The sequence below is a fragment of the Heliconius melpomene genome, chromosome 13, assembly GCF_056956725.1.
Source record: "Heliconius melpomene rosina isolate 202511_hmr_F chromosome 13, ASM5695672v1, whole genome shotgun sequence".
In the NCBI taxonomy this organism is placed as follows: Eukaryota; Metazoa; Arthropoda; class Insecta; order Lepidoptera; family Nymphalidae; genus Heliconius; species Heliconius melpomene.
The window spans coordinates 10,428,736-10,454,848 of NC_140401.1; the positions used below are offsets into that span (position 1 = coordinate 10,428,736).

The following is a 26,113-nucleotide window of genomic DNA, read 5'->3' on the forward strand; positions in this document are numbered from 1 at the left end:
ATGACGTGTAAAAAAAATAATTTAAAATGATATCTACGCGATTGATATCCTTATTATTATACAAATATCTTAATATATTTTATTTATCTGCAATAAATAAAATAAAATAAACTACAACTTACTTTAGTATGCGTCATCCGGTGATAGTATAGATTAGAACTGGCGGTGAAGCATTTTCCGCAATCAGGACATTTGTGTGGTTTTTCACCTGTATAACAAATACGAAATAAAGTGACTTCTCTAATATGTATTATATAGAGAAACCATTATGTAAATGTTCATATTAGTCCACGAGTGGACTATTGTGTATAATATATTTGTGACATCTGCATATTGATGAAATAATGTGTTTTTTTTATGGAAATTGGTTCAGTAAGTTTTGAGTTTATACCTAACTAAATTTACGTAATTATTGAGGGGCAAAACTCAACGCTGCACCAGAGCAAAGAAATAAGAAATAATTCATTCCTCACGGTAGAAATCGAACCCATAACTGCCGCGTTTACATTTAAACGGTACACAACTGCCTTTAGACGTGAAAAAATGTACTTAATAATACATAACGTACCCGTGTGAATTCTACGGTGAGTGTTCAAAGAGCTAGATGTGCTGAAGCCCTTGCTGCATACATTGCAGACGTGCGGCTTTTCTCCTATAATCAATGATCAAAACATTAAAGGACGGAGTGTCTTAACTTCTTAATACCCTTTTAAGTAGGTTGACTTGTAAGTCGTATGTCAAACAAAATCTAAGAAACTGAATTTGACCCAATTTTTAGGTGGTGATAACTGATATATTTAGGTGCCAAAACAATAATATGGGATTACTGAGTTGATTTGACGATGGAGCCAGGACCTGAATAGGAACCCTTCAGATACTACTAGTAAGTCTCTCGAGCGTAGGTTTGAAATGTAGATAGCTTGGAACATTATTTAGTACCTACTTGTAGCACTTGATGTAGAAATGCATAACTCCACACCCTACTTTTTAGGAATTAGTTTTGTTAAATTGCATTAATTATTTAAGTAATGGTAATTTTAGTGCATCGAAACTTCAGACAGCTTCTTTTTTTTCAGCTTCATGCTGTATCCCACATATAACAAGATAGACAGGAAACTGGAAACCTTATGTTAACTCCGTCCCTCACGCACCGTCCAACTTTCGAGACATTGCGTGTTGAGTGGCGGAATTTAACGCCGTGCTTTATCACGATTAACCTCAACTAATCATATTGTTATTATTAAAATTACCTGTATGTGTCCGCATGTGTCGTTTCAGCAGCGACGGCCTGTCAAAAGTCTTGAAACACACTTGGCAAGGCAACACTGTCTTTACACCTCTCGGATTCGAACCCATACTTTTATCAACAAAAGTGGTTCTCTCATATAACTTTGCCAAATGATCGTTTAACCCAGCTAAGAATTTAAAGTCGATTACACTCAGTATTTTAGATTTTCCCCTAACAGACAAATCTAAGGGTTCAGTTTGATACATTTTTTTGGTATTTTCATATGATTTTTCAACTAATTTCCATAGATAACTGCGTGAAATTTTCCGTTTACCACCCTTAAATAGTAGGGTTGACATGTATAAATGACGATGTTATATCAGTATTGAATTGTGTAAGATTTGGAGCATTGTGGTGACGGCAACAATGAGTTTTGTAGCATCGGCCACTAATCGACGTGATTTGACGGTTCTTTTTTACGTGAAAATTAAGGATTTAGGTAATAGTTTGATGTGACATTTTATTTTTTGTAGTCAAATAAGATTAGATAAAAATAAATATATTAGCTTCAAGCTGTAGGTACTCCGCACACAGCAAGGTAGGCAGGAGGAACCTAGTGTTAAGACATTACGTGTATTTCGAATTTCGAAAAAAATTAAGTTCTGAAATTTGAAATATTTATTTTTATAACAATAGTAAAATTTTAAATAATAATCTTTCCTACGGCAGCGAATGTTGGCCAGTACTATCTCGGCACACTTATTAGGTTCACGTCACGGAAATGAAGATGCTGAGGTGGATGTGCAAGAGCGTTGCTTGAGATGGTTTGGCCACGTTACTCTCGGCGCAGCGTAAGAACTTTGCCGGATGCAAGTGCCTTGCTATACCAGTTCCTGGAGTGAGACCTCCGGGACGCCCAAGGAAGCGCTTGTTGGATGTCGTGATGCAGGACGTGAGAGCTAATGGTCTAACCACCGTGGACGTAAAAGACCGTGCAAAGTGGAGTAGGTTGAGTAGGAAGGCGGCCTCTGCCAATAGCCGGGATTAATGCCAGGAGGAAGAAGAAGTAAAATGTTAAATAAAATATTCTATCGCCACATCCAATTCAACCGCCTCCACGGTGTACCTATTGAAGAAAACGTAATCTAGTATAAAGATGACTAAGCAACAAAATATTTGGATTTCCACCTTTAGTACGATACGATATTTGTTATTAGTATAATGTACATTATTATGTATGGAGGTGTATTGTCGACGTCGACTGTGGGCGCCCGCGCCATGACGGGGGCTTTCGATTCCACACCACTCGAGACAAATTACACGCAGATGTCCTATTTGGAAAGTTATAAATTGTTTCGATCATTTATCTTTATATCGTTTTTTAGTTTTATTTTAGTGATATTGATATATATATATATATATATTTTCGATCATGAGGTTAATGCTGTTAGCCCTATTGCCTTTCACAGCGACGCCGGTTGGGTAGGGAAGAGGATACTCTGTCCCTGAAGAAATGCAAGCACTACGTGGCTGCCTCTGAGTGATTCGGCAGCGGGAAGGGCGCCCCCTGCGGGGCTCGAACCTCGGCTTCGATATCTTCCGTAGGCTTATCCTACCGTACTCGTATGTTGGCATATCCTACTAATGTAAGGCAGGCAGCGAGAAATTAGTGTTAAGACACTCCTAGGCTAGACTATCTTTTTCTTATTGTACCTATAACGGACACTGCCTAAGCCGTAATATTTATTTTAAGTAAAAGTGAATAGTTTATCTGTTAGCTTCACGCTGTAACCCTAACATAGCAGCGTAGGCAGAGAGAACCTGGGAAACTCGTGCCCCTGTGCCACAACTGGTCTCCACAGTACTGACTTTATATATTGTTGGAGCAGACACTACAAACTTAATGGTTAATCACTCTGTTTTTTTTATGTAAAATAAATCTATAGATATTTTTTTCCGACCTCAATTTGTATCTGTAGTCATCGTTTTATTACGCACACACTGAGCCGATAGGGTCTTACATTGATATCCATTACATACAGTAACTAATTTAGTAGATTGCTTGTTACAAAGCAACTGTGAATAGAAAGAATGATATATTTCATAATGGATTAACCTTTTTATAATGCGATATTGTGACTTTCAATAATTTAGCATAATGATTATGATTTTAATGAATTATTTGAAATAATGTTATATTTATTACCTGGCTTGATTGAAAATTCAATCAAGTCCGTTAAAATAAAATTATTATATTAGCTAATTCTAGATGGTAGGGTACCTAGGCAGTAGGAAGAATTATAGAGAAATCAGCTTGTTCCTGGTTTTCTGTCTTATGAACATTATCTTGTTCGTTGTGACGCAGTCGGACAGCCTTTTATCATCACTATGATGGTTGTGGGTTCGATCACCTCTCTTTCTCCATAGCATTATTAGTCCCATCTCATGGTGGGGTCTCCTATCCTCGTCTTTTGTCTCCACTTAGCTCGACTGGACTATTATTTATATACTTGGCTCTTAATGATATCTGTCCATCCCATCTTCGGTCTTCCCTACAAAACAGCTCTGCCAGTTCCTTCGTCTTTCCGGTAAGTGAGTCAACATTTAATGATGCGAACCGGACCTTCAAGTTTCGCCGCCGTCGGTAATTCGTTCGAATCACAGACGCGGGCAGGTGTGGTTGACAGTTGGGTCGGATGAAATTTCCGAAAATATATTTCCCTCTTCCTACTATCGGCTACCTTTTTTGTACACTTCTGATGCTCGTTGAGGGATGTGAACTACGACGTCTGTATATGATTTTGTTTGGCTTGAATATCTTCAAATTAATTTTGTGAATAAGTTCATCGTTTTAAATCTTATAAATATATAATCAATAGATTATAATATGTTAAACACTTATTTGATCGAAACGAGGCACACAATGAAAACAATATCGAAACAAAAGATAATAAAGAAATACAATATTATAATTATAAAAAAATATAGAAACAGCCTTAATACTTACAAAGTAAATGTTGAATATTTAGTCTTCAAACGTGGATTTGAGTACTACGATCGATCTTTATGAATTCCTTCGCTATTTTACTAATGAACGACCACAGACATAAGAGCAGCAAAAGCTAAACAAACTATAGCTTGAGAATGTCCGCCGCTAACGATGAACACATTTTCACGCCAATATGCCTGTATAATAGTAGAACAGACAGAATTCGACAGAAAGTCTGTGCGTGCTAGTTATTTATAAAATTACTAAGTTTTATGCTACATTGTAGTGAGGACGCGCCATTATATGCGTTATATAAAATTCGAGAGAAATCTAACACTGAACATTTTATATTTAGTTATAGAGTCTATACTCTGTTCCTGTTAGAACACTTCGGTTTCCTACTTTCCGCCAAATTCTTGAGGGCTACCGTGTTTAGTGGCGGAACTTTGCTTCATTAGCAAAGCGAGAGAATGAAAATATTAAATATTTCATTCCTACGAGTGGGAATCGAACTCACAATCGTCGCGTTAACAGTCGCTCTTGTGCCTCGGCAGCCTCAAATTTTTATAATAAATTTAAATTCCATCGAGAAATAACATGTTTTTTATACTAACAATCCTTACGGCCAAAAATACGAATATTTATGTATCCCTAAGTTGCGTTTTTAACCAACCTTTATATATCTTTATTTTATTTCCAACCAAGTAGAACTGTTCAAAGAACTTTACCTCCACACAAAGTTGGGAAGACGTAGAAATAGAAATAAAAATTCCACCATTCCAAATGCCGTCTTATTCAAATGCGTTTGCAAATCCGATTTACGTTCTTGTTAAGATCGCTTGTTTAACTTTACCTCGCTTTTGGCTCTTTTATTTTTTTTCCTGTATATTTAAGTGCTTAGATGGAATTTTCGATGTACATAAGTATATCCTTATATAGTTATTTAAAAAATCAACATCTTCACTTTCTTTCTTGCATAACAAATTAGGTAGGAGGTATCTAGTCTTAACCCACTTCTATCCCTATTTTCCGCCAGACAAAACGCGGCGTTAGGTTCCTCCACTCGAAATTGGTCAGAAAGCAGTGATCGATTTTACTTAATATGCTATGTTTATATCCGAAAAAAGATAACAAGAAGTAAGTGACTAGGATCTCTCAAACTTTCATCATAAAACACGGCAAATGTTTTAAGGTCTCAATCAATAGTATCTGAAAGAATAAAGAAGAGAGGACGGAAAATGTTTTCATCGAGACGCTTTTATATAGCTTTAATTTTCATTCATCACATTTTTATTTCTACCAGCTTAGTCTATGAAAATATAAAACACTAAAACGGAGTGTTTGAACACAAAATTTTCATTATTTACCCCTTATAATATGAAATATCTAAAAACATAAGAAGAAAGTACATTTAATGAATTAATTATCCAAAATTAAGAAATACCTATCAATTATACCGAAATATAGCAAAAGTAAGGGTCTATCTATTTAAATACGCTTTTATTTTTGTTCCATAGTTCGTTTGAAGTAGCAATTCGAGTACAAAAATAAGCAGTATCAATATTTGGCGGAATTACGACGATCGATCGCGCCTCTTGCATAAATGCATTAGACAGAAGATAGGCGCCAAGCATTATACGTATTTAAGTGGCAAGAGGTAGCGATTTTACATAATAATAATTTATTATTTTATAATCAGCTTCAGACTGTATCCTGCACGTAGCGGGGTAGCCAGAGGGAACCTAGTATTAAGACACTCCGTTCTACATTTTCAGCCAAATTCTGGGGCAATGTAAGTTGAGTGGTGGAACACAACGCCACGCTTTGTCGCCACGCTCGACACCGGAAAAAAAGTAAATAAAAATAATGTTTCCTTTGTATATGCTTACTACTTTTTTAGCCGTATTTTTAACCGCGTTAAAAAATGGTAATAAATAATTAACAATTTACCTATTTCCAAAAAACTATGCATATCCGCAAAAAGCGTTCTGTTTATAATTGACACTTACTACCATAAAATGACGATGATCTCTTTTGTGAACTTAAAATTTAATTAAATCTTACAACTTATTCTATTGAACCGTTTTACTTTATTTAATTTGGAAAAAAGCATTCCGTATTTTATTTGGCACATCAAGTAACTGTAATCGCGACTGTTGTAGCTTTGATGCCCACTCAGGGGATAAATGGGGATTTTTTGCTCCTCCTGTATCCCGCATATAGTAGAGGTAACTTAGTGTCAAGATACGCCGTTCCTCACTTAAATAAAAAAAAGAATTCTCCAGAATGCTATTCGAACCCACAATCGTTGCGCTCTCTAACAATATTAATTATATATAATAATCAAATATAATAAATTTAAATCGCTCATCACTTACAATTTACGAACCACTGTAGGGGTCCTAAATTTATTCTTAATAAAGCGCAGAAAGGCCGGCCGGATGTATTTTTTGATATCTCACCGAGATGAAACGTTGTTCTTCAGGGATGATGGGATGCTGGGATGCTGTTATACGATAGTTGGACGATTTGGGATCAATTTAGGATGAATATTAGGTTTTTGCTTTTTTGAGCCTTTATAAACTGTTACGTGAGATGTGTGAGGAATTATTATAGGAAGTATAAAAGCATATTGATAGAATAAAAAGATAAACTTTTGTGGGGGAAATATTATTGTTTGTAAATAATTTTATTTCCCTTAGTCTGGTCAGACAGCGCATTGTTGGTTGGTATTTGCGATTTTGAATTTTGTCACTTAATGCACGTGATATCTTGAAAATTGAGTGGAAGGAGATCGGAGTGTCTTAACACTAGATTCTCTCTACCTAGGGTTACATACGTGATACAGCTTGAAGGTAATAAAGCATAGTTATATATATTTATTATAGCTAGTCAAGAGTAGCTTGTGCAATTATAAAATATATAAATATTTATTTTTTAGCTTAGCTTATTCTGCACTTAGCAGGGGTGTAGGGGGGGGGGGGGGTAGTGGGGGGAACTTGGGAACTTAGTGTTAAGACACTGTGTTCCTTGTAAGGTACTGCCTTTCCCTTCTTCATGGATTCCGCTATGCCTCGATCCCATAGCGAGGAAATGAAAATATTAAATATTTTTTTTCCTGTAGTCACAGAGATGTACGTATGTAAATACCGGTTCGATTCTCACTCTAGTGAATGAAATATATTTCTACAGTTGGATCAAGGTATATCTATTTTTATATATTTTATTAAAAAAATAGTATCAATGATATACGTTTAAAAAGCTCAACAGAGGCCGTCATACTGTGGTATAGTATATGATTGTAAATACATTGGCTGTGGGTTCGATTCCCATTCGGGGGAAAGAAGTATTTTATTTTCCTCGCTCTAGTTACAAAACAAAGCGCGGTGTTGAGTACCGCCACTTGACACGCAATGTCTTGAAAATTACATGGAAGGTGGGAAACAGAGTGCCTTAAATGAAACAAGTTCTTCTTAATATACTCGTATAATATCGCCTGAGCGGGAATCGAACCCATAACCCTATGGTTACCCATACACTTTTCAACTCAAACCGTTTAAAGTTCCCTCGAAGACATTACAAAAATAAAGATACTCTCATAAACTAGAAGACGAAACTCAAATATACTTTGTGAATCTCTAACTACCTTTCAGCAGAAGTTCTATAAAGAGCTCGATGGGCGTGGCCTGGGCTGGGCGGAGCTTTTACAGGGCGGAGCTTGGAAATGATGTCAAGTGCCCGTATTACTAAGTGTTTTCATTTAAATTGTATTTACAGTAGTGCTTTCGATAAAATATACGCTATACTGGATGTTTACTTCGGTTTTCTTTTTGGCAAGCTTTTGTTGTAGGTACCTATGATGTCATAGTAAAGCGGTATAAAAAAGAATAATTGTAAAACTAGGGGCTCCTTGAGAAGATTTTAAATAAGGAATTTAAGAGAGAGAGAACTCAATGATAAATCTTAGAGAGGACTTGGAAGGTAATTGTTCTTATTGTCCCTCGATTAAATGTCACGTAAGAGAATTGTAATTTCTTTTGCTCTATTTGATAATTATAAATAATGTAAAAGCGACTATCATGAGTTTCCTGACATTTATTGTTTATCACTTCAGGTTCCCAAAAGTATCTATTAAGTACCACAGGTACAGTAGGTTACATTAAGACGATTAACATGTAGTTGCTTATAGCCTTTCTCGATGAAGCGATCATCCAATACAGAAAATAGAGATTAACTTCTTGAATTAAACTCTATAGGTAGGTCGGTATCGAGTATACTAACTAAAATAGCTTTCCTTCCTACTACAAAGAAATGATAACAAATTCATATCATAATTTAATTTTTAATGAAAAAAAACGGACTTTAAACAGTAAACTGATTTGAAGAGTACCGTTACATTGTCCTGTAATCAGAACCTAACCAAATTCTCAAGGAACTACCCTTGAAGTAGTTCCTTTTCAATAAAACAAGAATAATTGAAATCGGTGCACCCAGTCGAAATTTGTAAGGTAACAAACATAAAAAACAGTCTAATTGATAACCTCCTTAATACAGAAGTCGGTTAAAATAATACAAATTTAATATTTATATATCACAAGAGTTGAACCTACGACAAATGGTAGTGTAAATATTAAGAGCACGACGTCAAGTTCCGACACTTAAATCCCAAAATTGAGGAACGGAGTGTTTCAACTCTCAATATTAAGCTCCTTTCTGCCTTCTCTCCTACATAAGTACGAAAAGCGTGAACCTAAACAAAATAATTCATTCATCTAATATTGTAAAAGTAATAAAGTACCCACATTTATTTCAATATCATCATGTATATGTAAATAAGGTGTATTACAGTCTGTTTGTTTAATATGTAAGGAACATTATTATCTTGCAAGTGGTGTGTGTCCATTGAACCATTGTGTTTGTTTTTTTTTATGTATTTACTGTATTTTGAGGGAGAGATTTGTTTTTTACTTTTTGACTTTTTCCGGATATAGTAGGGTAGTGATAAGACACTTTAGTTCTTACTCTTCACCCGATTTTTGTGACATCGTGTGGTAACAGAGAGAGAATAAAAACAATTTAAATATCCCCCGAGTGGGAATCAAACCCGTAACTATCCTTTTTACATTTAGACGTAGTCTCATTGCATTTAACATAATAGAAATGAATCATTCTCTTTTCTAGTGAAACAATGTTGCCTTATTGAATATACAGATATTATATTTAAAATATGGAATATGGAATAACATACCCTAGTCCAGTGGCGTAGCTAGGGAGGGTGCGAGCGGGGCGGTCGCACCGGGCATCAAAAGGAAAAGGGCATCAAAGTCGACGATCAGTGTGTTTTTTCTTTGTTTTTTAGACTTTATACCAATTTAAAGGGCATTAAGTCCTCTAAGCCGCACCGCATCAAAAGGAAAGGGGCATCAAAGTCGACGGTCACTTTGTTTTTTTTTTAGAACTTAATTAGAACTCATCAACAGGAAAGGGGCATCAAGTACCCCAAGCCGCACCGGGCAGCAAATACCCTAGCTACGCCACTGCCCTAGTCTTTCTCTATAAAAGGTAATCTTTTTTTCCAGAGTATGTAGAGGGGGCCTAGTGTTAAGACACTCCGCCCCACACACTTTTCCGAATTCTGGAGGCATTGCGTATTGTGTGGCGGAACTCAACATCGCGGGCCAACACCAGAGCGAAGCGAGGTATAATAAAATTATGCAACATAAAAATATTTTTCAATTAGAACCAGCAGTTTCTGAGACTAGAGCATTCAACTAAACACACTATTCGTGATATATATATTAGTATATATATATGTATATATTAAAGATGCAATGGAAACAGTGTAAAAGTATTCACTTTTTCCAATTTTCTGTCGCCGTCGCCGCGAGTCGACGCGACGCGACGTGTCGGGAAAATCCTCTTTTGATTTATTTTTTAATTCACCTCATTTCAATATTTAGCGGGCATTTGTAGCTGTCTACTTATTTCTATGTTAATGTCTCGTTTTATTCTAAACGTGTTTGTTTTTGATCACATCTGACGAGTTCCATTGAAATTACTTTTTTTTATATTAATAAATTAATGTGTTGTGTTTTTTTATTATTTATTACTTATGGAGGAAGTAAAGCAAATTACTGATATATAACAAATGTAAAGATTGATAACATCTAGAATTAAAAATACAGTAAAATTATTGTATAATGCTAATATTACGAGTGTCTTTGATTATAGTATGCAAATAAGTCATATATATATACTAAATGCTGAATATACTTTCTTATCGTTTCGTTGCAAGTTGCTATTTACAATCTTGACAAAACAATAAGAACGAGTCATTTAGCTTCGGAAAATTTTCGCTTTAAGAATTTTAAACTGGAGAATAAAATTTTATAAAGTGTCCTTCTACACTTTAAAGCCCACCTAAGTATATGAAATAAAAACTAAATAAATTTCATTCTAATGTTACTATTGTTACTATCTATTTGTTGTGTTCTGCCACTTAACATGCAATTTCCAGAAATATGCAGAAAGTGGGGAACGGAGTGTTTTAACACTAGGTTCCCTCTGCCTAACCTGCTGTGCGCGGGGTACAGCGTGAAGCTAATTTTTTTTAAATGTTCCTATTATTATACTTCAGATATCGCTCCTATAGTTAATTGGTAATTTTTAAATTAATTCTATATTATAAATTTGTAATTTCCAAGCTACTATACCTATCCAATTATAAAATATACCAAACTAATATATACCGGGAATATTCCGGGACGGGCACAAGATGGCGGCAAAAAGTGCAAAGTAACAGATGATCCTAATTTAAATATCTGCCAGGGACAGCGGGGCGTTTAGAACTTACTAAAACAGTGTCGGTGCACATTATGTGGAAAATATAAATAAAATATTATTATATTTATTTTAGTTTTTTGAGGCCGTCATGACATGGTATAACCTTTGAATGTAAAAGTCGATCCTTCTTGAGGGAACAACAGATATATTACATTTATTGTCATTCTATCTCTCCGGGACAAAGCTCGGTGTCGAGTTCCGTTGTTCATCACGTAAGCAAACTAAGATTGATTTATTTAATTTATATCAATATTTTTATGCTTCATAGACAAAATTAGTATCTTTATACTGTAAGTGACTAAACAGACTGTCGTTACAGACAATGACTAGCACATACTAAACTACTGGAATTATTGAAACTTGTTATAAAAGTAGGTCAGGGAATGTAAGCAATAATGGACGATTTTTTAATATGTGGAATATATTAATAGTTTAAAGTCTAAAAACCCACTTTTTAAGTGCTCTGCTCTGCTGAACACTTTAATAAAAGTGTTCTGTTGAACACTTTAATAAAAGTGTCACTATCACAATATCACTTTATTGTTATGTAATCTACATATATTTGCCAATATTTAAGATAATAGAACAATTAAAAGTGCATGTAAATCAAATTCTAAGATTATATTACATATTTACTTTATTCTTCCATTAGTCTACAGCAAATTTGTTGATGGAATTGAAGAGTGGAAATAATGTCATAATATCTCGCAATATAAGTACGTAGTAACTTATAAGACTTATTAATATTGTCACGTAGAAAATTGCACTAACAAAATCTTTTAAAATACCACCTTTTGTGTTTCTACTAATAAAATTCGGGGATCAAAGCGCCAGTGAGTGTACTTGAACGTCAATATTAGTGTAAGGTTTATTTCTCTTTTATGAACCAACACTAAGGTTACTTTGTTTTCACGAATAATGATTTTTTTTGACCGATGTCAGAAAAAAAAGGTTATTTTTTAACGTCTCTAGTTTATTATACTTATATGAAACACAATTTTTTTAGTTCATTCTAAAATGTATTAAAAGTATATTTTTCTTAAAACATTGTTAAGGAGTATTATAATAGAAGAGTAATAATGTTTGAGGCCAGCACAAGTGTGCGATTGTAAACGCGGCTGGTGTTGGGTTCAATCCCCACTCGAGGCAATGAAATATTTATTTAAATCTATATTTCCATTTCTTCGCTCTGGTGTCGAAGCAAAGCGCGCTGTCGAGTTCCGCAGTTTCTGTGCGTGAGTAACAGATTATTACACTAGGCTGCTTCGCCTTACCCCTGCTGTATGTAAGATTCATCGTGAAACAAAAAAAAAACATCGGGTCCAAATAAAAGACGGAATAAGTAAGAAAACCATATAATAAAATTAAAAACCAAAATTTTAAACCAAAGTGAAAAAAAAAACAACCAAATTAGTATACGTGATTTAACAAAAAAAAACTACGAAAGGCATTCTGTTCCAAACATAATTGTAGGTACTTGTAACAGAAAAAAAAATCAAAAACATTTAAAAATTACAGTAAGCTTATTACTACATTGGATTCACTCGTTTTGTCCTGGACTTGCTAACTTCAATAACGGGTTCTAGATATAGACAAAAACAAAAAACATGCTAGTACAGAATCTTAACTTATTATCGCGCAAACATCTTAAATCTAAATAACAAGTGTAATATATTCTATAGAAATGGCAACGGAAAAGTCGTAATAGTCTCTTAAAAATACGTTCATATAAGCAATGGCAAGCGAGATTGTCAGCGTCATCAACAATTTTAAGTTATAGTCCGATTTTCAAATATCTGAAACAAATACAAAAATAATAAATATATATATATATATATATTATTAAAAATGATGTAAATTATTAAAATTTCATATATAATATTAAAACATGTATGTACATATGTTATTTAAAATTGTTAGAAACAAGTTAATTCGACGGCAGTCGCGTCGCAGGGGCACCAGCGTGCGACTATAAACGCGACGGTTATGGGTTCGATTCCCACTGGACCAGTGAATCATGAATTCCTCGCTGTGGCAAGTAGGCATAGCGCGGTTTGCCTATTTACTGAACACGTAATGACTCCAGATTTCCGTTGAGAGTGGGGAACAGAAGTGTCTTTGTTCCCAAAGTGTTTTTATACTAGGTTCCCTCTACCTACCGCGTACGCCCTACCTTGTTTGTTATGTGCTAGAAAAATACTTACAACTAAAGAATTAGGGAAGAGGGCGGCTCGCGCTAGGCCCAACCACGTCATGACGTCGCCGACTGTCGCCGTCACTAAACTAAACCTGGAAAAGAACAGATTGCGTCACTAGGATCTGTGTCACTAATATTTTTGTTAATATTATGTTTTTTTTACATATTTATTTAAATTTTTACTAGCTTTTGTAGCGTCACTCGCTTGATAAAATGAAATGAAAGTTGTTAACTAAGTGCAAATATGTACATACTTAATATGTATATCGAAATGATTAACGCGATGTAATACAGCTGGTTCAGTAAAACAGAACCGCAGTAATTATTGTAATTGTAAACGCGCTAGTTGTGGATTCGAATACACTTCCAATCGCTGCGTTAAACACGCGTCTTAAAATTAGGTTCCCCCTACCCTACTTTATGCGGGATAAGCTAGGTTCCCTACTCTGTCCTATGCGTGAAGCTATAAAAAATACACATATACATACCTTAATCTAAAAGCGCGTGATCTGGTCGCGGCTCCAGCGGAGCGGCGGCAGGCGCGCGGCCAGGCGCGCGGCCGGGCGGCGTCGAGCAACGCTGGCGGCCGCCGCACCGGGCGCGTGGCCTGCTGGCTGGCTCATGCTCTTATGTCTGTAATGAAGGGAAATGTTAGAAAATACGTTATAATAAAAGAAGAGAGTTATTTGTGGTAATGATGACCGATGTGGCCGCAGTGGCAAACCAAAACCATGACCATTGTAAATTGGAATGGGATATCTTGCTTCTTTTGCCAGTGCGTGGAATTAGGAAGATGACACAAACTCGCGTTTACAGTCGCACGCTTATGCCTCTGAGCCATGACTGGCCTCAAACAAGAAAAAAAGTAATTCTTAAATAAAGGAAAAATTAAGAAAAAAGAAGAAAATTTTTACTCACTCCGTCAAGCAGGCCGCTTGAACCGCGGGCACCCTGGCTCACTGTGGAAAATTAAAATACATTAAAAATATGAATGAAGTTATTACAGTATTGCTTGACACATCTAAACCGCTAATCGATTGGAAAAAGAGAAAAATCTAACGTACTTATAAAAAAAACTTATATAATATTTATTAATATTTATAATTTTTTCCCTTAGATAATGGCGATCGTTAAATACAAGCAAGGTTATACACAATATAAAACTAATCTTCTGTACTGAAAGCACGTGCATTGCGACCACGTGCTTCAGTCTCAAAAACACGTGATGTCACGAACATACGAACAATGGAATATGAAGTGATAACGACTTTATTAGCACGGATAGTCAAAGGCAATCATTGATAATAATAGTAAACTTTAAATAACATTTTTGAAAATATACGAAGTTTTTTACGTAGACGACCACGACACACAACCCGGCGACCACGACCTCCGGGAATCCGTCGAAATCTTTAGCGTGCAATAGGATTCAAAAATTCGAAAGAAAACTTTAGATTTTAGCACGTGTTTACAATAAAAGACAAAGTTAAACTACACTTTTAAATAATATAAAACACGTGGTCAGCAAAAACTGTTCTATGTAGATCGGCGTGACGTCTTCGAGGGAAAGTATAAGCTTTTAGACACTACCACGTGAACGAAAAAAATAGATAATTGAGTGACACGTACACGAGGTTCTCTTTAAATATTTCACTAAGAACAGAAAATTAAGCTCTTAAATTACCACGTGGTCATAAACCACGTATGAAATCACAGTATGACACAAATTACAGGTTAGAAAAAAGTAAAAAAATGGAGAAAAATACAGAAAAAAGAAAATTGTCAAAATACTCACGTCCCGCGTCCTCGCCCGAGTGCAATCTGCGCACGCGCCACGTTGCCTTTTATAGCACGGAACATTAGATGCGCATTAAAGAAAAGGTTATAAGTTAAAATTGTAACAATTTTTTTTTATGAATTATTTTTTTGTGTATAAATTTAACAATTTTAATCGTAATTAAACGATTATTCGTGTATTTTATGACTTTCTTTAAAATTTAAGCCAAGGCTGTAGGCGATGAACGTCCGATTAATTGTCATCTGTGTTGACATTTTATAATTGAAAAAAAAAAAAACTATTTAAATTCAGGTTAAACTAACTCAATATCTTTTATTGCGTCTCAATGAAGTACCATTATCAATTAATAAGAAATATATGCCTTAGCATCCAGATTTTATGAAAGTAGTATTAATTGATATATGCGAGAGTGGCTGTAATTGTTAAATAAAAAAGTGGCTTAATAATGAAATACATTTACAAAATATTTAAGAAAAAACATATACGTTTTTCATTTACGTCTTTTTGACAAAGCACGACTACGTACATCGAATGTTCGAGATTTTTACAACTACCTACTACTAACTACTACTTACGATTTTTTTCAATTCTGCTACATTTTATTAAGAAAATTATACCCCCTAATATTCGATGTTTGTTAATGTATTTATTTACTCCTTTGTGTAAATTCTTATGTAAATATATTAGATATTGTTAGCGTAATCGTGTAAAAGTGGATAGATTTAGGTGAAAAAGACAATAAAAGCGGTGGTATTGTGTCAAACGGGAACAGTTGCTTGTAGGCGGAAGCTCTAATTGGAAGGTATCTAGTGTGTAGTGTTGTTATCGAGTGATACATGTTGTAATTACGTGGTATCTCTGTTCGAGTACGTTGGAAACATATAGACGATATGTATTTTTATTGTGTTATTTTAAAAACGGTAAACGGGGTTTACTAAAAATGCTAGGAGTCTCAAATTTTGCATGGACGTAAATTATAGGACGTGACATGGAGACAGAAATAAATTAATAATAACGTAGTTCACGCAGGCGAAGTCGAGTGTGGGCTTCTAGTATTAAAATATAAGCTAACAATTTTGTAAAATATTACTTATTAGAACAACAATAAGAAAATTATAAATATGTCATTTCAGTTAAAAATATTAATTGTGCGAGATAGTAAGAGGTTATATGATAAAGTGGTATAAATGAATGTATCCGTAAATTTTTGCCTTATTTGAATACGTTTTTGTTATTGAAAATGGAAGCTAGAAAGATTTACTATTATTCGTAGCAGGATATCTAAAAAGGCAGGAAGCAAGTAATAGTAGGTGCCAGTGTTATCTGTAGGTACTTCATTTTTAAAAGTTTTTAAAAGTTTAAAAGTTAAAAATGTTTACTGCAAGTCATCATTCTTTCCACTCATAGTTATACCAATCTATTTATTCTGGTAACAAATTATCGAAATTTGAGAAAAATGTATATAAAATGTATAAATTATTAAAAGCTATTAGCTGTATAAATAAGATTTATCGATATTTTCTATCATTAAAACGAATTACATTTAGCAATAATGATAAAAATATTAAAACAGTTTCCACATTTTGTCATTTCAGACATTAACATCTGATAAGAACGTAAAAGGCAATCTCCTGGACGCCATCTTGGTTGGACAGTGAGATAAATTTAATAACATTTTCTACCCCCTACCCCCCTTTTACTCCCTATCCCCTAAATGTATTACATAAGAAGTATAAAAGGAAACGAGTAGGCGTGTCTTGGGCGTGCCTTATCGGGTAGGCGTGGTCACTGCCAACCAACTTTTACGAATAGTTAGTTTACTTTGATAAAATAAATTGCTCCTTTCTTATATAATTGTGGGTAGATTGATGTTTTTTGCTATCTCGAGTTGAGTGTTAGTTTTAATAGTGTTTTAGTTTTATAAGGATGGAAGTATGATACTTTTTATTTTTCACGCGTTTTTTATGGATATTGGATATTCAGGACAATTAGAAATTATCTAGTGGAGAAGACAAATTAAAATTACGTAGTCATATTTTATAAAAGCAGGATAAGGGATTTTTTTTTTCAGCTTCATACTGTATCGCAATCCCTATGTAGCAGGGTGGGCAGAAGGCTAGTGGTGTTAACAATTCTTTCTCCACTTTCCGCAAACTTTTCTTTCTCGAATTGTCGAGTCATTACTTCGACGGCCAGAATGAGAGATCTCGAGTCGGAATCGAACCTGCAACCTATCGTGTTTACAGTCACGCACTTATGCTCCTGCGCCAAAATTGGTTTTGAAAATTTATTGAAAAACTATATCTCTACAAGAAAAAAATAGATTTCAAAACTATTGTGAAGACATACATATATTTAGTATGTTTTTATATTGGTTATGAAACACTTAACTAACATACCTATATCATAAATAACATTTCTATAAACATATATTTTTCTTTCCTAAGTATTACATTACACTTTAAAAATCTTTACTAAATAGCATTCTCTCTAGCCAAATAATAATTCTAAGTAATAATTCTAAAAAGCGGAAATTTGTAAAAATCTCCCTGCGGTAATGTTATAAGTAAATTGTAAGTAAAATGCGTAGACTAAGAAGTAATAATTTCGACGTAACTTGACGAGAACGTAGCGATTGGTGGTCAGAGCGCTTGGACGATTTTCAAGAGGCGCGGGTTCAAATTCCATAGAGTTAATTTTTTTATATAATTCTAAAAAAGTATTTAGGAGTTCTGTCTGGTTTTTTAGTTCTCTTGACATATTAGGAAACGTCTGCACATTTCGATTCAAATCCATCCATTTGATAGGTTTTAATACATTTTTTATTGTGTATCATACATTTTTTTAGTTTCAAGCTGCTTTGCATATTGCAGGACACATTTAGTGTTAAGCAAGGAAAGTATACTGTATAGAGATGTTAAGACACGTCACCGTGATTTATTTTAGCAAACCAAGTAAATGAAAGATTTTAAATAGGTATTATATGTAATCTATTGATTATATTTTTATATTTGATTGATCATTCCGTATTGCGTAGTTTAATATTATTAAACAATCAGTCATTGTTCCATTGCGACAAGGCCGGCATTATATATAATCGTATAAAACATTTTAAAGACAACCTAATTTGAACTTTTCTAAAAAAAACCTAAAGAAGTACAAAAGAGGGGTTCTTTAGAAAACAAAGACCAAACAAATGCTAATTCTTTAAAAACTAAACATTTTTCGGTAACATTACCCACGAAATGGGGTGCACTGTCTGCCAACAATATACTCGTACATGTACAATTAATGTATTATTTTTTAAGCTTAGTAAAGCTTAAGCTTTAGGTATTTATTATAAGTAATAATAAAATAAAATTCTTTGATGTAGCACCAAAGTAGTATTTAATCATGAGATAAGCTAAACTAAAATATTCAGGTTTTTCATGTTGTGATGTTAATATATAATATAAATATGATTACTCTTCGATTACTTAGTTAAGGATGGCAGGAGTTACATATTTGTTGGTTCTTTACAAAAATCCTCCTATACTTGATATATCTTTTGAAATATGACAGAATGTCCTAACATTAATATAATACTTAATAAAACTGTGAAGCAATGTATACAAATGAAACTATTCAAAATTATGCGGAGTAGAACGCTGAAATTTGTCACCTAGTGTCTTTGGAGACGGGAGTGAGGGCGGCCATTAGTTTAATATCTTTAGAGAGGCCACTCGTGGCGCAGGGGCACGAAGTGTGACTGTACGCAACTCGTTGTGGTTTCGATCTCCATTCAAGGTATGAAATATTTAGTTACATTTATATTTACAATTCTTCGCTCTACTGTCGAGGCAAAGCGCGGCGTTAAATTCCGCCACTCAGCACGCAATGCCTTCAAAATTCGGCGGAAAGTGGGAAACGCAGTGTTTTAACACAAGGTTCCCTTTGCCTACCATGCTGTGTGTGGGATACAGCGTAAAGTTCAATATCTTTGGAATGTTGCTATAATAAAAATAATTAGATAAATGTATACTTCCATTTGTCCCCGAGTGTACTTCATTTGTCCTAGCCCTCGCATCTGTTGAAAAAAAGGAGGAACACAAAAAGGAGGAAATCATGAAAACGGGGGAAACGGCCGAGTTTATTGTTTTAGATGCGGACATATTTTATTTACTAAGTGGCTACTTTGAATAAAAACGCGGTTACAGTTAAAAAGTACAAAACGTCGGCGTACTCGTGAGATTTATGTGGTACCTTATCTTATTGTAGTCGACGATGCATTGTTTGTTTTATCTTTTTATTTTATTTTATTTTTCTATGTCCAAATTTATATACCACTAGCTATATACTATACTACGACCTTGTCACTGGCTTCGCCCCTGCCAAATTGAAATAGCTAAGAGTTATATATGGCACATGATACATGCAAAATACGCGAGGTAATTCTTGCAGGTACACTCGTACAGGTATATATATCGAAAAAAATGAACTTGAGGTAATATTACCTATAGCATACCTCAGTTACAGAACCAGTAGTTTCTGAGATTAGAACGGACAACCAATAAAATCTTTTCAGCATTATAACATTAATATAGATTAGCAAATTATTATTTTTTAATGCGAATATTAGTACTAAATTAAGAAAATTCAAGCTTTTAAGTCAACGTCAGTCAACGTTAAAATCTAAATATATCCGTTTGAAACAAAAATATTAAAATAATTGTAGCTCAAATTATGCCCAATATATATATTTACAAGCTTTTACTTACGGCCCCGCTCGTGAAATTGAATGGAAACACTCAAATTGTTAGTTAGTGTGGGCAGTAACCGTCAACGAAATTAAAAACGTTTAATAATATAATCGCCATCCTCGACGAATGGAATATCCAACAAAATAAGTTTTCAATCTGAACCAGCAGTTTCTGAGATTAGAGCGTAAAACTAAACATACTCTTCAGATTTATGACATTAATATAGACCATTGTAGATTAAAACAGTTTTAATTTAATATGTCTAACCATAAAAATTAAATTACATCAAAGTTCAGTTTTCTCATATTGATTTATAGATTGATTACAAACGTCGGCGTCGTGATGTGATCTTACGCGATAATCGTCTCGAACAACCACGTTACACGTTTTGCAAACAATATAAATACTCGTACCTACAGCATGTTCTCAAAACTAGTTTCAAATAAGTATAGATTATGTGGTTTTAAAAGTTATTATGTAAGATAATATTTGGAAAAATCTTATGTGAGTTATGAAGAATATTTATGTAATTTTTATTTCTCCGATTTCTTGATAAGATAAAGCACAGCGTTGTTTTCCGCCATCTGGCACACAATGGACAGAAAGTGCTGGACGGATTTGATACTGGGTTCTCTTTACCAGGATATATGCGTGAAGATAAGAAAAAAGTATTACATGATTCAGGAATATTAAACATGCTTAAAAGTATATTTTTGTATACAATAATAGCAAAGGATTGAGTTATATTCCACTATTCAATATGTAATAATTTCCATTGGGGTAGAAATTTATTTAATTTAAAGAAATAAAGGAATTTTAATATTCGAATTGTTTTGCAATTTCAGTTTCTTTGTTATACAGAAGGGTGGATAGAGAGCATCTAATGTTAAGACATTGCGTTCCCTACTTTCCGAATAATATTCAAGACATTGCGAGTGGTTCAACGCCATGCTTTATCGAATACTCGAAAATATTAGAATATATTTGAAATCATCCTCTATATACATAAAGTATCGTGGGATAGTGAAGACGTGCGCGCACCGACGCCCGCGGAACTTCCTACTATCATAGATCACTTAACTACTAGCAATCGAATTATCGGGAAGTTGTTTGGCTAATTTTAAATGTTTTTTTTTATGTTAACGAAGAAACTAGTGTTACGACACTCCACCATTAAAATCTTCCTAAGACGCCCTGTAAAATTCAAATGTGTCCTGCTAATTCTTCAATTTTGAAAAAAAAATAAAACAATTGATAATGTAGGAGTGTACCTATAACTATTTTAAGGGTATAGTTGTTTAGTATTACTTTGGAATAAAATTCTAAACTAGTCAATGGTTTGTTCTTGTTCTTTTCTTTTTGGTCTGTTGATGGAACCTAGTGCATTGACACTTTGTTTTCCACACTCCAATTCCATCCATTTTTTTAACCGACTTCTCTAAGAAAAGGAGGTTATCAATTCGACTGTATTTTTTTATTTCTTTTTTTTTTTTTTTTTTTATGTTTGTTACCTCATAACTTTTGACTGGGTGAACCGATTTTGAAAATTTATTTGAATGGTGAAGCTTCCCGAATGGTCCCATTTTTTTTTGGTCCATGTCTGACAATGGTATCTATGATAAAATCACATAAGTCTTAAATTTGCATTAGGTATGTGCGCGACAAATAGCCGAATAACTCAATGTTGCGCTAACCGATTTTGATGATTCTTTTTTTATTTGAAAGGATACACTTCAAGGATAATTTGGTCAAAGTTTGGTTAGGTTCCGATTATGGAATCCGGTGAAAATTGAGAAAGTTTTAAAAAAATTGATTATGCTGTAATAGTTACAAGCAAAAACTTTTTAAATTGATGTCACAAGTGAGATTCCTGATCGTTGCATTTCTTTTCAACCATTTTCAAAAAAGAGCATATTCTCATTTTCAACCAACTTCAAAAAAGGGAGATTCCGAATTCACTCGAATACTTTTTATGTATGTTCTTGTCAATATACCAAAATGTAACTTTGCACAAAAATAATAGCTAATTAAATGAAGTTTTACATAGAACAATCACAACCACTCGTTGACAACCACCATCACCACTCGTTCAAGAAGCATCATTTTAAGATCTACCCATCACTAAAAACCGTAAAATAAATTAATTTTTAACAAAAAGAAAAACCGACTTCTAAAAACGAACTAAAAAGTGAAAAATAATTTTACAAAGATTTTATAATTTTGAAGTCGGTGTCAAGCTAATGCTACAATAACCTTACTACAATATCTAATTACTAAGCCTGTTTGTTTTACTTGGCACCGACTTCAAAATTATAAAATCTTTATATAATTATTTTTCACTTTTTAGTTCGTTTTTAGAAGTCGGTTTTTCTTTTTGTTAAAAATTAATTTTCATTCATTGCATGGTGACTGGCTCAAGTCAACGTCGTGCGTTACGTTGGCAGAGCAAGAAAATAATTCATTCTCCCGAGTGGGAATGGAACCCATAACGGCCTTGTGCCGTAGTCACTGTGCCGTTGGGATTTTGTGTTTGGACTTATAGAGTTTATCTAAAATCTATGGTTTTTATTTGTTATTTAATAAATAAGTACATTTGGATCGTATATTATTTATAAAATTTCAATTCAATCTGTCTTCGAGTATACCGTCGTAGTATGAGTTATTAATGTTCTAACAAACAGATCATATCTGTACATTTTATATGACCATTTATGGTCACACGCTAACTATGAAGCGGTACAATTGCCATATAAGGGCATGAATCTAAAATGACACTGTGACATTCCGTTGGTTATTCCTATAAATATGTGGATAATTAGATTACTGTTTCTATATTGATTTTGAAATAAACTATATTATACTTTATTTGTAACCTGAATAAGTAAATATAACGTAAATATTATACCTATAGGTAATATTTGCGGCGACGAGTCTCTCCACTCAACACTCAATGCCTTCAAAATTCATCACTAGCGAAGAAATGGAAATAATATTTTAATTAAATATTAGGGAATTAGGGAATCCTCAGGTGGGGAATTGGGGATCGATCCCGAATGGCCTCGACTGGTTTTCTGACATTTGATCTTTTCTGATCTCCAAGCGGTAGTAAGAATGCCTATTTCAATTTAAAATTTCAATAATCAAAAATATACATTTTTGTATGAATGTTAAAATATGAAAAAAAAAGAAAATATCACTGCTAAGAGCGTGTCAAATGACCCGCATTGCGGCGGCGGCAGTTACAAGTGAAATATGTTACTCATTACTAGACCTGATAAACTTAACGATTATGACTGTACTTTACTATAAGGAAGACTAAATGTTAAATTACTCACATCTTTTTGTATTAGTTGGACTGTAAACGCGACGGTTGTGGGTTCGATTCCTACTCGGCGGAATAAGTTATTTTTACTTTCTCCCTCTAACATTAATAATTAGTTTAATAATTATTTTTTTGATGCGTGTTTCAAACACGTTAAATATATATTTTTGCTCAACTGCGCTTTGAAAGAAGTATATATATGTAGTAATGTAAGTTTGTTTCTCTATGGCATTGCATAGAAACGTAAAGGTATGGACGGATTTTGTCGATTCTAGTGTCAAACGATTCGTCTTAAACTTCGATCGTCGCTTAAGAAATGGTAATAAAAAAATATACCATAGCGTCAACCAGCCGTTATTTATGAACTATGTCAAGTTTTAGATTTTCAATAATGATTCTTAATTTGATTTGGACTTGTTTTTTCTTTTTATTTTTATGCAGTCGGTTTTTTTTAATAATTTTATCTACTTGTATCATCTATATTTAAAAGATAGTAACTCTTTTAATTTTTTTACATAACGACTCCACTCATTATATGTTAAACATTTTTTTCGCTTTCTATTGCAAGCAAAATAAATTCTATATAAGCTTCGATAACGCTATGATAACAGGAAAAGTGTAGAAGTTATTTAGCAAAACGATATTTTATATGGCCACCATTTTAAAAAAGCAAGTGAGATACGCTATTCAACATATGTAAACACTAAAGAACAGAGTCTGCCTCCCTGCTATAAGCCAAAGAAACCAAAAAAAATAAGTTAAAACTGCATTTCGATATACCATTATATTTCCATAACACCCATTCAATGCTTAACACCTATCAACAGAGGTATGGGATTGAAATTCGTTATAAAACTTGCTCTAGCATAAAAAAAGCAACGGATTTTCACCTTTATTCCGTTATAATAAGGACTTTACTGGTGTTTTTATGCTTTTGACATTTGACATATTCAAATTCGGACCGCAGTGGTGCAGAAAATGACATGTCAACACGAGAGCTGAACAGGAGGCGACATCATATTTCCGAAATGGAAATGCAGAAAATGCCGATATATTTACTGTGCTAACTCTTTTTGTAAAGGAAAAGTTTTAAATAATAATTTTAGTTTGTATAAAACAAAGATTTATTTTGAAGGCAATAACATAATATTAAATAGAAAATGAAAATATTCTTTACTAACTTTCACTGCGTGGTTAAATGGAAATAAAGACTTGTATACGGCACGTGGTGGTACATTCTAAGTGTATAAGAAAACTGAATTCGCAGGTACTTCGAAAAATTATCGTGATCTACCTATAAATGAACTATTCGTACAAAAAAATACAGTCGAATTGATAACCTCCTTTTTGAAGTAGGTTAAAAAGATTCTATGAATTCGAATCAGCAGTTACTGAGATTAGAGCGTTCAACTAAATAAACTCTTCAGCTTTATTATATTAGATGCTGTACATTGCTTTTCCGATAGAACATAAAAAAAAATTAGCAGGGTAGGCAGAGAGAACATAAGAAGCTAGTGTTAAAACTATACGTTCCTATTAGGATGGTTCCGTTTTTCACTTTTCACAGAATTATCTGCTGCTGGTAACCAGAGAAAGGTAAACGAAAATATAAATATTTCATTCCCCCGAGTGGGAATCGAATTCACAACCGTCGTACACGAAAATATTAAATATTTCATTCCCCCGAGTAGGAATCGATCCCACAACCGTCGCGTTTACAGTCACACACTTGTGCCTACTGTGCTATAATGACCTCATCAAACATATCTTGCTTCTACTTATTGTCCTTAGAAAATTCGCTTGCTGAAATGCATGCATGAAAATACTTGGAAAATACTTTGCCGCACTTGGTCTAAGCACTCCACTGAATGTAATTTGAATCTACAACTATCACGTTTAGTGAACCAACTACATCACAATAATGTCTTATAGTTATAGAAATATTTGATTTTAAGACATATGTATGTTCAGTAACTAAGCATCAGAATTATTTGTTTAAGTATCCTAAGTGAATATATCATTTTACTAGATGTATTGAAAAAAAGTGGTAAATCACAAAGAAAAGATCCGTTTTGAGATTATTATGATAAAATATTTCTATAATGTTTATCCAAACAGAATTAAAGAACATTTTGCATGGATAACATGCAAAAATATTCAGACATCGTCCCAATACTGTATACTGTCTCAAACGCCACCTAGCGGGGAAAGTACTCACACGTGACATCTTCCAAGATGGCCGCTGCCAACTCCATCTCGCGTCTGTCTTATCACGAAACAATCACCAAATACACTAAAACTTTTAAAACGGTCACAGGTTCAAAACCTATTTGACCACTCCACAGCACAACACAATATATTGTCCCACTCAGAGTCGCCAATTAACATCTAATTACTAATTAATTAGAGAGAGCTATGTCTTCACCGACAGCAAACCGTCGAATGAAAAGCTCTGCTATGTTGTTACTGAATTTTATACTCCATCCCAGCAGAGCCTCCAAGTTTGCCTCCTTCAAATTCGTTATGCATACAGCACCAAGGGCTGTTGAATACCGTTCGCGTTTATTTATGAACAGGCAAACTTCTGGTGGGTATAGGCTCGCCTCCCGCTAGGAACTGCCGGGGACAATGCATGCGATCGCTGAAAAAGGGCTTTTTATATATTCAACTTTACTCTGTAGCTCATCTGCAAGTATTATGGACCTAATTAACAAGTTAATATGGACGGACCGCCGCGTCTGCGCACAGGCCGTTATATTTCATCGATGAAGCCTTCAAATTTAAATGGGAAATTGAAAATTGTGGTGGAAAATGTGAATTTCGCTATCATTTTGAATGTATCTTGGATTTTAAAGCAGATACGTAGTCCTGAAACGACTTTGCAATGGTAAGAAGCATCAGAAATTCCACCCCGCCCGACCCCCCTATCACAAAGTATAATGATATCGTCGTCGTTATTATGGGAGTCGTCATAAATATTTCATAGAGGAGGGCCGT

The 26,113-nt window shown here is 34.0% G+C and overlaps 2 long non-coding RNA genes across 2 annotated transcripts; both read right to left on the bottom strand.

The window, feature by feature from the left end:
- Positions 1-122: 122 nt before the first annotated feature.
- LOC146532934 (uncharacterized) lies at positions 123-26,113 on the bottom strand. The gene is made up of 3 exons (XR_014878652.1): positions 25,335-26,113; positions 569-652; positions 123-208 (listed from the first exon to the last, which is right to left on the bottom strand). It is a non-coding gene; the product is annotated as an uncharacterized LOC146532934 (long non-coding RNA).
- Positions 12,400-15,170, bottom strand: LOC146532935 (uncharacterized). Its single transcript, XR_014878670.1, has 5 exons — positions 15,053-15,170; positions 14,176-14,216; positions 13,746-13,890; positions 13,265-13,349; positions 12,400-12,856 (listed from the first exon to the last, which is right to left on the bottom strand). It is a non-coding gene; the product is annotated as an uncharacterized LOC146532935 (long non-coding RNA).